General features: G+C 23.7%; 1 long non-coding RNA gene across 2 annotated transcripts; it reads right to left on the bottom strand.

Annotated features, from left to right (window-relative positions):
- Positions 1-3,390: 3,390 nt before the first annotated feature.
- On the bottom strand, positions 3,391-7,769 carry LOC145840866 (uncharacterized). 2 transcript variants are annotated; one of them, XR_014370121.1, is made up of 4 exons: positions 7,556-7,769; positions 7,296-7,381; positions 4,317-4,380; positions 3,391-3,992 (listed from the first exon to the last, which is right to left on the bottom strand). It is a non-coding gene; the product is annotated as an uncharacterized LOC145840866 (long non-coding RNA). The 2 variants fall into 2 exon arrangements; XR_014370120.1 differs by lacking the exon at positions 7,556-7,769 and having other exon boundaries at positions 7,296-7,418.
- Between the last annotated feature and the right edge of the window lie 5,036 nt (positions 7,770-12,805).

Here is a 12,805-nt window from a genome sequence, read left to right as displayed (position 1 = left end):
AAAAGTACACATTTTACTAAAAAGTTTACTGTAAAGCTACTTCAAATGTGTACTTTAATAAAAAATAATTTTATTAATGACTAATTCTTTTTTATCTATATGGTAGATTTTTTGTATCAACTCAAAAACTTTTTACTTAACATGAAAAATTGTTTAAACTTCCAGGTTTTTTCCAAATTTCTCAAATTCAAAGTTTTTCCAGGTTTTTTTTTGCTTGTTTTGTAAAGTTCCAGGTTTTTCAAGGTTTTCAAGTAAAGTGGCAACCCTGCTATTAGCTGTCTTAGAAATAATTTTATGAAATGTTTGGCTAAACTACAATTTTGATTTACTTAAAATTTACTTTTTAACTTGGTACTTCGTTTTACTTGATAAATTAAAGTATTTTCAGCTACACTTGGTTTAATCAAAGTTGTTATTCTTTGATCAAAAACCAACCTGAGTTAATAAAAAGTTGTAGTAAGTGCGTAAATATAAATAAAATGATCAAAATTAGGCTTGAATACTAATTAAAATCATAAAACTCACCAACAGACTTTATATATATTAAGAAAACTATTTAATAAAACTTTTGAAATTAAAGATTTATTAAGCATCAAATTTAGCCTGAGTTTTTGCACAAAATTTTTAAATAAACTTTAATGACCTGAAATTCTGACCTGAAAATCTTAACAGGCACGAATTTGCCTGTTATTTCTTTATAATACCTAATGACTTCTGTGTTTTTTTTATAAAAAACTATTACTAAAATTTTCCGTTTTAGTGCAAACTTAGCATAATGGGTTTTTGAATTACAGTTTTTTAATATTTTTGTACTGCAGAAAATATTTAAACTACTTTAAACTTAATTGACTCAATAAATGTATTAACTATCATTTTACACAATAAAAATAATTTAGAATTTGGAAGTTCTAATAATGTTTTATTCACAAATTAACTAAGGATTATTTACCAATATAGAGTCAAAATGTTTTATTTTTTAAACAATTTTATTTGAAAACTGTTTATAACATTATAAAGTAAATAACTAGTAAACCACTCTTAGATGAAATATACATTTCTAAGACATTTTGCCAAAAAAAAACTAAAATTAAACTTAAGCACGGTATTTGAGGTAAAAATATTGTTAAAAATAAACTATCTAAAGTTTATAACAAAATTTAGAAAAAGTAGAAAAATGCTCCTGATAATAATGTATAACTTAAAAACAGTGATATTAAAAGAACTTAATGTTTACAAAAAAAAAGTCAAAGCCATTGAATATAGCCTGATATTTAGTAGAAAATCCAAATTATCCTGATTTGGCGTGAACTTTTTCTGTACTTTAAACCACCCTTATTTGGCCTGATTTACCTGAGAGTGTGGATACCTTGTGTATACTTAGAACATTTGTTAAATATATGAAAAAAAAAGTTTTAAATTTAATTTATAAAATAGAATCTCTTAAAAAACTAATAAAAATCTTTACATACACATTTTTAAACTTCAAGTACTCATTCTGATAGTTTACTAAAAAATGATTATGTCAGTTTAATTGTATACTATTAGTAGACATTACTATAAAGAATATTGCAAAAAAATCTCCAGGAATATTCTATAGACATAAATAGACATTACTATAATTAAAAAAAAAACAGGAATAATCTAGAACTAGATAGACTTAGTTTTTAACAGGTCGGGGGCAGGCATAGTAAAATTTTAAAGTCACTAATTATAGCTGTTTTATCTGTTTACACGTGTTTAAAGTTTTATAGTAAATTGAGAGAAACCTAGAGAAATAAAAGAAACAAAAGTGAAAAATAAGTGATACGCGTGAGCGCGCTCGAGTTATTCTCTTTATTTTAAAACTTTTTAAAATGACACACGCTTAAAGCGGAAGAGAAAGAGAGAACTAAAAAAAGAAACTAGTGAGTAAAACAAATGTCACGCTTAAACTATTCTCATATTTCTTCATAATAGTTTTTAAATTTTTTAAGTTATAGCTAACTTTCACCTCTTGTTTTACATTTTCTTAAATTTAATAGTTTTTTAATTATTTTTATTGCTGTAACAACTTTATTAAAATATAAACTAATGATAATTTGAATTATCATGCTTATGTAAACAAACATTATTTAACACTAAATTTAAAAAATTATTCTGCTTATACAATTTATTACAAACTTATGTTACTAAAGTTTATGACATTTAAAGAATTCGCAACTAAAAGTTTTAAATTAGTTAATATACTTTTTCTTTGAGATTAGTGGCTATAATATAAAGCAAAGATTCAAATTTAAAAGGAACTTTACTGTATTTCAAACAACTTTAATGTGTTTAATGAGTAAAACTAACTTTAAGAGAAAAAATTGATTTTAGAGATAACTATCTATAACTTACTTTACTTAGCTTCAAGTTAAAAAATTTTTTTTTTGGTTTTTTTGTACGTATAATAAGTCATTAAATAAACTTTATTTTTAATTAATTATGTGCTTTAAGGTTTATTCATTCAATTGAAGCTTCAAAGTTTATGAAAAAAGGCAAACTGGGAGATATTGTAAATAAAAATATTATATAAACCTTCAACACAACAGTAAGTTATATTATTAACAGCTAAATACTCTAAATATTTTTCTGATGTGTAGATAACGAGCTTATTAAATATGTTTATTAATGAACAAGTGCACAACATAAAAACATTTTACAAAACTATAACTTAAACTTTTTTTATTGTTATAATTGGGAGTTGTAGCAATTTTACAAAAACATTTTTAATTTGTATAGTTTAACTTCTTGTTTAAGTTTAAACTTCAGAAATAAAACAAAAAAACTGTTAAAAATTCACAAAAAATAAAAAGGATTTGTGCTAAAACTAGTTTGCTAAAATTTTCTTTAAGGAACACAAAGGATTGATATGAAATTTTAAAATATAATACAAAATTTAAAAAAATAAATGATAAAAACTACAAAAATAAGAATTTTCAAAGTTTAATAGACAAAAAAAAACTTTCATTTTACAAAAACATACTTTAGTGAAATTTAACAGTTCAATCATCATTGCACTTATAATAGTTACTAAAAAAATGCAAAAATAAACTATTATTTTAAGAAATTTGTGCATTTTACATATAAAATTTTGTAAATAAATATATTAAAGAATTTCGAATAAAAACATGATCAGCATAACTGAAAACAGTAGAAAGCCTAGATAATAACTCAAGTTAAAATACTTTAAACTTAAGTGAAGTTTCTCAATTTTTTCATAGATTTATATGAGAAGTATTTTGTCTTTTTAAGAAAAGCATGACTTTGTTAAAATTTGTGATTGTCATTTTTAATGAGCATAAGTATTATAAGCGCTTGCACAAAACTTGTAAAAATATTTTTGACCTGTATTAAACAAATAATTATAAAACGTTTGAAATTATATGAATATTAAAATTAGGTTAGAAATGTACTCTGTCCATAAAAGAATTTATTTTCGTCTAACACTAAATATTAAGAACAATTTTTTAATAACACATATATGTATGTTGTGAAAGTAAATAAGAAAACCAGAAATATAATTACTTTTACAACGAAAAAATTTAGTAAAATATATGAAAGTTTTAAAACATTCTATACTTATTTTAATTGGTGTTTAGAATAAAGCATTTATAAAAATATAACATAAATTATAACAAATATACTTTTGATTGAAATGCAATTACAGAAAGTATGACAACTTACTGGAAGTAAAAATAATTATTTTAAAAGAAATATAAATATTTTAGTAATTTGTGTTTTGACTGAAATTTTTTAATAGTAAAGTAAAAACAAAGTCAGACATTTAATAATTCTTGTTAGATACATCCTCTTCAAAACAAAATTTAAGCTATTTAGTTTAGTTGTTAATAAACACAATTGACTATACAACATGGATTTTGAGTGGTTTTACCTGTGCCTTTTAACTAAATTTGATATTTTCATTTATCTCGTTGACTTAAAATGAAAGTTAGGTTCTTCCACAAAAGGACCTATAAAAAAAATGAAAAATTTTATTTAAAAAAAATTCATTTATATGGAAAAAAAAAACTATTAAAATCATTAGAAAATAAATAACATTTATTAATTTCACTGTTGTTAAATTTAACTAAAAACTGATTAGACTAAATCTTTAATTTAATGTTAGTAATTTTTAGTTATAAGAAAGTAGTAGTACATTTGTTGGCGTTTATAAATAAATAAAGAAGTTTACTTTTGAGTTAATAATTAAAAATTAATGTTATACCATATTTATTTAATAAAAGCTTAAATTAAAAAACTAGTTATATTTGCTTTGTTATCAATACTAAGCTTACTTGAATTTGGCGTGTAAATGAAGTCTATAAGATTCTTTTTAAGTGTGTTTATTGCAGATCTAACCTGAAAAGATCGTTATTTTTTGAAGAAGAATATTAAAATAATCTATTTGTCAAATAAAATGAATTAATAAATAAACAGTAAAAGTTTAGTCATGATTTATATTTAAGTTTAGCCATGCTTTAAATACTTTTTTATAATTTTAAGATTATTTAGTCACGACTTTTGTTATAAAAAAAATTTCACTCTATTAATAACACCTTTGGTTAAAATAAAATTTAAAAATGTAGGTATATAATTATGATAACATTGTAACATATAACAAATTTATTGTTTATACCAAAAAACATAACAATTAACCGTTAAAAAATGGTAAAATGCATAAGGCTTCTATGTATAAAGCTACTTAAGAAGCTTGTAACATGTTATATACAAGGTGTGTACAACTTGTTAATGCCATAAGGGATCGAAATTATAAAAAAAACATTGGCTATATTTAAAAAGAATTTGATAGAACATACTTTCTTTAGAAAAAATTAATCATTTTTTGTTATATAAACTTTTTTTTATTAAATCCAGTCAACTGCTGTAAAGTATGAAAATCTGTCTAAGTCAATTTTCTTGGCATTTATAGAAAAAACTAAAAGTCTACCACCTCTTTCAACTTTAAAACAATTTACTTCAAACTCTCAGAAAGAGATCTTGATATTATTACAAACCACTTGTCATAAAAAGATTTATTAAAATTCAAATTATAATATTTTATGAACTATATAAAAAATTAAGTTCCTTTTTTTTTTATTAAAATAAAATATGTCAAATTAATAAGGAAAAATTAAAACTAAATGTTATAAACAGATTTCGCCCCCCCTCCCTATGGCCTCAATTAACCAAATGATCTAATTAATAAAATTACAAAACCAAGTTTTGCAAAATCAAAAAAAAAAAAAACATCAAAAAGTTCAAGTCTAAGTATAGTAATAACATAAAATAAATTTGTTACTAAACTAGTAAATAGTGCTTAATAATAGTATTTAATAAATTATGGAAACAATAATTGAAAAATATTATTGAATTTTAAAGTTATAAAATAAAAAGGTATTTAGACATTGCATATAAATAATTGATTTCACAACATTAAATTTCATTGATAATTTTTTGCTTTAAAAATCAAAGTTTAAAATAAAAATAAGAAATTTATAATAGTACACTACAAAGCATGTTATGACCAAAGTTTTAAGTAAAGCTATTTGTTTATCTTATACTTCATAAAAAAAACAACCGATATCTAGTTAATTGAGTAAAAATAAAACTAAATCTTATTAACAAGTTATTTGCCTCCCTTCATCCCTATGACCCCATTAAACCATTTAATTTACTTAATCATGGTTGCCACTGATCAAGCTGAGAAAAATTTCCTGACTTTTCCTGACTTTTTCCTGACTGTTTACAGAATTTTTCCTGACTTTTCTTAATCAAACTCTTAAAATAAACTTATTCTAAAATACATAACCTAACACTTTAAACTATATAAAGCTTTCAATCTAATTTTAATACAGGTTAAAAACAACAGTTTTTTGCTGAATTCCATCATCAAACTTCCAGTACATCACTTAAACCATCTGTGTATGATTGATGTTTGTAATAAACAGCTCTATCAGCAAAATACTTGTATTATCACCTTATACACAGCTTGTCTGAAAAAAGACACAATTTTTTAGCATTTCTTAGCATAAATGTATCTAGATAAACAAACGACATTTAAGGAACTTTTACAATTAAAACCTTAAATCAATAAGGAACTTTCACAACTCAAACCTTAAAACAATAACGAACTTTTACAGTTAAAACATTTAAACAATTAAGAACTAAATCAAATACTGTTTTTTTAAAAGTATGTACTAAAATTTATTTTCTTCGTTTTTTTATTAGCACTTCAACCTCTTCATCTAATGAAGATATGGTTTCCTTCATCTGGTCTGCATTCCTCTTCAGTATACACATTAACTTGTTACATAAAATACTAAACTAACTGCTTAGTTATAGGGAACTGAATTATTTACTTAAACAAAAAACACTTTGAATTTTAAATTATGCTAGATAAACTTTTGTTTATATATCACAGTTTCACTATGGAAGTGTCCTTGCTACAGATCATCAATACTAAAAAGCTTACAAAATCTACTTGTTCAAGTAGGGTATTTGTTCAATATTTTAATAGAAAATTTTTGCAGTTTTATAAAGGATATTTTACTAATTTATACCAGATGAAGGCATTGGAAATGAAATTAAATATTTTTGTAAATTTCTGGGAAAATTTTGAAATTTTTTCCTGACTTTAAAGGAATTTTAATTAAATTTACCATTTGAAGGCTTTGGAAAACAAGGAATTTTGTGAATTTAAACTGACAAAATCTGACATTTTTAGAAATTTTTTGAAATTTCCTGACTTTTCCTGACTTTTTTTCAAAACCCCCTATTTTTTCCTGACTTTTCCTGATTTCCTGACTTTTCCTGACCGAGTGGCAACCCTGCTTAATAAGTGAAAAGCAAATTTTGTTTTGAACTCAAAAATGTTATTTAAATATTTGCAAAATCTGATTAGAAACATTTAAAAATTATAGTCTAAGTTTATGGAAAATATTGAAAATTGCATTGCTAACTGTTAAATAAAAATACTTACAAGATTGTTGAAAAAATATCAATTTTCAAATAATAAGTGAAATAGGATTTTAGACTTCACATGATAAATGATTATTTGTGCAATATTAAACTCAAATTACAAATTATACTTAAAGAAGTAACTAAAAAAACATTTTTTATAAAAAAACAGAAATGAAAATCTAATATCTGCTTTAAAATATTCAGTAATATTAGCTAAGTTTTTCCAGAAAAAAAAATTTTGTAGTTGATTTCAAAGTATAAATACTTAAATTTGTATTTTTAATTACTATAAATTGTTACATATACAAAACAACCTTTTAAGTCATCAACTGATTTCCAAGATATCAATTATCTCTATTTTTGGGTGGTTGAACATCTAAAGGTGGTTTATCTTCTGAGTCTGGTAAGTTTTAAAAATATTATATTTAGTCTGTAACTTAAATATTATTAGTACATTAAACAAAATAGTTAAGTCATTAGATATTTACCTAAACTATTAACTAAAACTTAAAGAGCTTATAAAATATAAAAATTTCTCAAGTATTTACTGCAAACAAGATACATGGTTATCAACCTTTGATAACAGGGATACCCCCAACTTATATGACGACCATAGATTTTCAGAATACCTCGAATTTCCTCTTTTTCCATTTTAGTCTCACTTTCTCATAGCATATCTTTCTTATTATTTATTTTAAAACCAATTTTTTTTTTATGTTTAGTTAAACGTTTCTTTGACTTTCAAACAAAGTAAAAAAAAAAATTTTATTGGGGCTTACTTTTGAAGCAGCGGCCCTTTGAAAAAATGGTCTTTTTAGCCTTTTTTTTCCCTTTGCAGTAGAAATACCAAAAAAAAAAAAAAACATTTTTTTTTTTTAAATTAAAGGTCTTTTTATTATCTCAAAGTTCTATATAATTTTTTTTTTAATTTCAACTTAAAATAATAGATCTAGGCAAAAATATGTTTTCGTGTTTTAGCAGCACTTAGTTTAGTTATAAATAAAATTCAATACATAAATTTTTAAAAATTAATTAATATGAAAAACATAAAAAATTGGTAAATTTGTAGTTTATGTTCTTGGTTTTATTTTTATTATCCATATTTATTATTTCCTAATTAATGTTAGTCCTATATTAACAAGTATATACACTTTTTTAATATCAATTAATGCTTTGAAATAGTTATTGAAGCTAATAAAACTGTTATATAGGTCTTTCTTTGAGAAGTACAACAAAATTATTTAATAAACCAGCCTCTTCAAGTTTTGCAAAAAACAAATTATTGATTAGGGAATTTCCCATCCAGTTTCTAATGACACTTTTTTCAAATTTAAAATGTCATAGTGGCTGTGTTTAACTTATCAAAGGCATTATAAATATTATCATTATTCATATTATTATTACAATTAATTCAATCACAGCTGCTTTAAAATTTATTTCATTTAGTTAATTTACTTTTACTTACATTAAATTATTTACAAAATGCCATTTAAAAAAATAAAGAGAGGAAGAAAAGGAGAAAGTCCAATTGAGTTACAGAAAATATGCAAATCCCTTATTGAAACTAAATATTTTAATAGTTTAAAAACCCTTATTTTAGTTAGTTGTTTATAAAATTGTTAACAAACTTTGTTGTATGCACATGACTAAGTTGTCTAAATGGTGATATAACACCATTAGAGTCTTATTCAGGAGTATGCTAACAAATAAATCAAGCTTGACAAGTATGATAACCAAATAATAAATAAATATGTCTATAATTTTATAAAGGCCATAGGCTGGGGGGATTAAACATATTTTTTGATAAAAATTAATTTTGGCATATATCATAGCTTTGAGTAAAAACGGCAAGTAAATTTTAGGTTTTGTAATGAAATTTATTTAAATTGTGGTGGTGATGTGACAAAACAAAGTGTTTGTACTCTAACAATGTTTTACATAAAAAACAAAGTTATAAACACAATGAATCCTGAATTATCTAGTAATCTAACCAAAAAAAATATATCTTTTTTATATTTTAACTTTTAACAATTACAACCAAAGTTCATTTTTAATTAAATAGGATGATGTCCACAATATCAAGCTGAAATTAAATTGTATTTGATTTATTTTTTTAATCTTGCACCAATATAGACCTGAAATTTTATTATATTTGATAGTTTGTTTTATAACTTACAACTAGAATCTGTCATTAGCAGATAATTGGGAAATTACCTAATTAGCGACTTATTTGTGGAATAATCAGCAGAAAAACAGTGATATTTTCAGGGTTGCCACTCGGTCAGGAAAAGTCAGGAAATCAGGAAAAGTCAGGAAAAATTTTAAAAAATGACAAAAGTCAGGAAAAGTCAGGAAATTTCAAAAAATTTCTAAAAATGTCAGATTTTGTCAGTTTAAATTCACAAAATTCCTTGTTTTCCAAAGCCTTCAAATGGTAAATTTAATTAAAATTCCTTTAAAGTCAGGAAAAAATTTCAAAATTTTCCCAGAAATTTACAAAAATATTTAATTTCATTTCCAATGCCTTCATCTGGTATAAATTAGTAAAATATCCTTTATAAAACTGCAAAAATTTTCTATTAAAATATTGAACAAATACCCTACTTGAACAAGTAGATTTTGTAAGCTTTTTAGTATTGATGATCTGTAGCAAGGACACTTCCATAGTGAAACTGTGATATATAAACAAAAGTTTATCTAGCATAATTTAAAATTCAAAGTGTTTTTTGTTTAAGTAAATAATTCAGTTCCCTATAACTAAGCAGTTAGTTTAGTATTTTATGTAACAAGTTAATGTGTATACTGAAGAGGAATGCAGACCAGATGAAGGAAACCATATCTTCATTAGATGAAGAGGTTGAAGTGCTAATAAAAAAACGAAGAAAATAAATTTTAGTACATACTTTTAAAAAAACAGTATTTGATTTAGTTCTTAATTGTTTAAATGTTTTAACTGTAAAAGTTCGTTATTGTTTTAAGGTTTGAGTTGTGAAAGTTCCTTATTGATTTAAGGTTTTAATTGTAAAAGTTCCTTAAATGTCGTTTGTTTATCTAGATACATTTATGCTAAGAAATGCTAAAAAATTGTGTCTTTTTTCAGACAAGCTGTGTATAAGGTGATAATACAAGTATTTTGCTGATAGAGCTGTTTATTACAAACATCAATCATACACAGATGGTTCAAGTGATGTACTGGAAGTTTGATGATGGAATTCAGCAAAAAACTGTTGTTTTTAACCTGTATTAAAATTAGATTGAAAGCTTTATATAGTTTAAAGTGTTAGGTTATGTATTTTAGAATAAGTTTATTTTAAGAGTTTGATTAAGAAAAGTCAGGAAAAATTCTGTAAACAGTCAGGAAAAAGTCAGGAAAAGTCAGGAAATTTTTCTCAGCTTGATCAGTGGCAACCATGTATTTTATAAAAAGGTAAATTTTTAGGGGTCGTACTAAACAAAGTACAACAGATTAAGAAAAAAGATAAAACATTAACCTATTAATTAAACCTTAATTAGCAAGAATAAATAAAAAAAAGAGAATATCTTCGATATTTTTGTCACAATATGGCAAAACAATAGTGTTGTCCTAAGTGCTGCTAAAACACGAAAACATATTTTTGCCTAGATCTATTATTTTAAGTTGAAATTAAAAAAAAAATTATATAGAACTTTGAGATAATATAAAGACCTTTAATTTAAAAAAAAAAATGTTATTTTTTTTTTGGGTATATCTACTGCAAAGGGAAAAATAAGGCTAAAAAGACCATTTTTTCAAAGGGCCGCTGCTTCAAAAGTAAGCCCCAATAAAATTTTTTCTTTTACTTTGTTTGAAAGTCAAAGAAACGTTTAACTAAACATAAAAAAAAAATTGGTTTTAAAATAAATAATAAGAAAGATATGCTATGAGAAAGTGAGACTAAAATGGAAAAAGAGGAAATTCGAGGTATTCTAAAAATCTATGCTCGTACTTATATGAGCATTTACATATAATTTATATAAGTCAAAGATAAAACTACTACCAACTGATAATATATACATTAAAACAGCAAGTTTATAAAATTAAGGCAATCAAAATAATTTTAATTCAAGAAAAAGTTCTAATGACTAGCATGAGAATTAACAAGTGTCAAAAATAACTTAAGTTAGCATGAGATTCTCATCATTTTTTAACAAACATGAGTTTTCCTGCGTGTGTACAACTCATACGACAAAAAAAGGTTTTAAGTTATTAATTTAATAAAAAAATAAGCAAAACATATTGGGTTTAAGAATAAAAAGCACTTTATTATACATGTTAGCCACTCTTAATTGACAAAACTAGTTATAAAAAACTTAAATTGTGTACTATAATTTTTAATAACACTATGTAGATCATACAGTAATTTACAAGGTTTTTATAAAATAAAATAGATCCAATGGCTTTACCACCTTAAAAATTAAAAAAGATATAATTATAATTCATCTAAATAAAGGATAGTTTAAAGGTTGTAAATAAAATTATAAAGTTGTAAAAAAATGAATAAATAGTGATTGTATTTCTTTAAGAAATAATTTTTGAAAAACGTACACCAAATGAAAGATTCTAATTTTATATTTACGTTTAGAAATGAAAATTATTTGATATTTAAGTGAAAATAAAAGTAGTTTTGAAAAAAGATGTTTAGCTAAAAATCATCAGTTTTGTCTATTTCATCAAAGTTGAGAAAAATAAAATCTTAAAGATGTAAAAATCAAAAAACTTTAACAATCCATAACATTATTTATATTTAATACTATTAAGTTTTTAGTAAAGTTTACTATCTAATAGTGGAAGATACTTTTTACTCAAATTTACTATTCCATCATTACTTACAACTAACAGTTAACAATTTATTTATGATTAATTTAGTCATTAGATGTCTAAAAATTAACCTTATTAGAAAAAAAAAGCATAAAATAACATTAGAGGCATTCATAATTTTAAAAATAGTTTGTTTTTTTATTGTTAATCTATATTATTTTTACAAAATTGTTTTTTCTTCATGACTTGTTATATGCAACATTTTCTTTCATAATAAACTTAAATCCTACTACCGGGGATTTCCATAAATTTGTTTTAGTTTTAATTAAAAGGCGGCGCTTGTTACCATGTCTGGTCGGGGCCATTTTAGAGCCTCCCTTGCCGGGTCGGTTGCAGTTGTAAGGTTTTTTTATTTTATATTCATAACATTCTGCAAATAAGGTAAATTAATAGTACAGCAGTATAATAACATCTAAGCCTCTATCCCTAACAATTCTTGTCGTTTTTTTTTATCTATACCCTTATTCCTCCTTACCTACCTTACCCAAATATATAAATAGCTAATCGAAAAAAAAGTGTTTTATTTATCAAACCTTAAAATAAAAACAAGTAAAATAAGAGCTAATCAGAAGCGCTTTAGATCTGCAGCTTACAACCCATTCCCTTATTTTATGTACCAATACAAAAGTAATTATAAGTGCATAATTAATACCGAGATGTTGATATAATGCATATTGAAAATTAAATTAAAAAAAAGTCTCAATACTCTAAAACATAGCCGCCAGATTTATATTGAAAAACCGCTGCACAATTACTCACACAAAACAATTAAGTTAAAACAAATTAACATGTGTTCAGCATTCAGAACCCTTTATTCCTAAAATTCTAGCAGCTCTGATTCTGAAGTACAAGTAATGAAGTAGTTAGTTACGTTAAATCAATAAATTTTCATGTAGGTTTTTTTTAACTCTTTTGTTACTGATTTAAAAAATAAGTAGTTATACTTCCTAAAATTTTAAGTAACCCAAGGTATATATTTTTTCGTTT

Source organism: Thalia democratica, chromosome 7 (assembly GCF_965202585.1).
Source record: "Thalia democratica chromosome 7, ktThaDemo2.hap1.1, whole genome shotgun sequence".
Classification (NCBI taxonomy): domain Eukaryota; kingdom Metazoa; phylum Chordata; class Thaliacea; order Salpida; family Salpidae; genus Thalia; species Thalia democratica.
Note: the sequence above shows the minus strand (reverse complement) of the source record. Positions and strands in the feature narration are given on the sequence as shown.